This window comes from Oryza sativa, chromosome 7 (genome assembly GCF_034140825.1).
Source record: "Oryza sativa Japonica Group chromosome 7, ASM3414082v1".
NCBI lineage: Eukaryota > Viridiplantae > Streptophyta > Magnoliopsida > Poales > Poaceae > Oryza > Oryza sativa.
This window is the reverse complement of record NC_089041.1, coordinates 7,510,202-7,511,973: the sequence shown is the minus strand read 5'-3', so window position 1 is coordinate 7,511,973 and position 1,772 is coordinate 7,510,202. Positions and strand designations below refer to the sequence as shown.

General features: G+C 39.5%; 1 pseudogene; it reads right to left on the bottom strand.

Moving 5' to 3' along the window:
- Positions 1-298: 298 nt before the first annotated feature.
- LOC136357301 (uncharacterized) lies at positions 299-951 on the bottom strand (annotated as a pseudogene).
- Positions 952-1,772: the final 821 nt, after the last annotated feature.

The following is a 1,772-nucleotide window of genomic DNA, read 5'->3' as shown; positions in this document are numbered from 1 at the left end:
CTGCCATCCTCTTCCTAATTGTTGCCCTGCCCTCTTTGGTTGCGGTCGACATTGGTGGCTCCACTCCAGCCCTTCTGTTTGTGGCAATAAAATTTGATTCCAGCAATGGACCAGGGGCAACTCTAGAAGAGCTGTTGTTTGTGTTCTGCACAAAGTACTTGGAATTGTGGAAAAATGTTTCACAAAGTTACAAAATGGAGAATTGAGAAAGCATTGCCTAACCTCTCTAATCAAGGAAGACAATATGGTATTGTCTAACTGGTTGTAGTTTGGCTGACTAGTTAGAATACTAGTCTGACTATTCAGAATACCAGGCATGACCTGCAAAGGCACAACATCTTCTTGAACAGGCTGTAGAGAAGGAGCACTGGCCTGCTGCTTTCCACTTTTTATATCTTCCTTCCTCTTCTTGCGGTCCCTTCTTATTGTGATTAACTCCTTGGCAGTAGCTACAGTGTATTTGCACACCATGTTTCGATATTTTTGTTCCTCCTTCAAGCTCTTGAGGCTGCTTTCTTCTACATCTACTAGGCTTTCGACTTTCTTTTCATAAACTGGTGGGTTGACCTTCACTCCATTCATCTTCGCCCAAGTAGTTTTGTCTCTAACAGGCATTATATTAAATCCATATGCTTCCATAAATTTCTCTGTTGAGTAACAAAAAGACACCACATCTTCAGGCTTGATCCTCTCACTCCTCAAGCAAGAAATTGCATGGTTTCATGGTATCCCTGTTAGTTGCCATCTCCTACATTCACAATGTTTTGCTATGATGTCAACAATATATTGGTGTTCTTTCTCAGTAACATGGAACACCCCTTTACCAGCAGGCAAGACATAGCATGTATTTGCTATTTCTGCATTTTTCTCAACCTTTTTCTTTATTTTTGGGCATATATTTCCCGACCACTTCTTTGCGCACTCCTCCTGCTTATTATGTATCCTATTCATGATCTGGCTCCTAATCTTCTCAAGCATGGACAAGATTGGAAGCTCTCTAGCTTCAAGAATATACTTGTTGAACACCTCAGAATTGTTGTTCAGCAAAATATCACACTTGGGAAAACCACTAAAGAATGCTCTGCACCACTGATTTGGTGGTATTTCCTCCAAGTATCCATAAGCATCAGTACTAAGATACTTCATCTTTTCCATGTTGGATTCCCATTCCGGTATTGAACTGGACCTTGCAATTGCCCACAATTGGTTCTTTAGAGTCTCCCCTTTATGCAAAACATGGAAGTTTTGGTATAGATGCCTAACACAAAATCTTTGTTTTGAATCTGGAAATTTATCCCTCACAGCTGGCACCAATCCCTACAATTTAATTAAAAATAAGGTGAATTCTAGTCCATCATCAAGTTTAAAAATAAAATAAAATATGATGAAATAGAGATGTAAGGAATACATTTTGCCTATCTGTCATAATAGTATACGGTGTCGTGTTGTCAATAAGGAGATCTTCTTTCAAAGTATTCAAGAACCAACCCCAACTAGCTCTACTCTCCACTTCAACAATTGCCATGGCTATAGGATAGATGCAACTCTCCACTTCAACAATTGCCATGGCTATAGGATAGATGCAGTCATTGGGGTCAATGCCTACTGCAGTCAATAAATGTCCCCCAAACTTGGTTTTGATGTGGCATCCATCAAGAAAAATGATAGGTCTACAACCACTTAAGAAGCCTCTTTTGCAAGCATCAAATGATACATTGCATGTATGGAAGCACATATTCTGTAGATTCAAGAAAAATTTGCTACCTGAATTA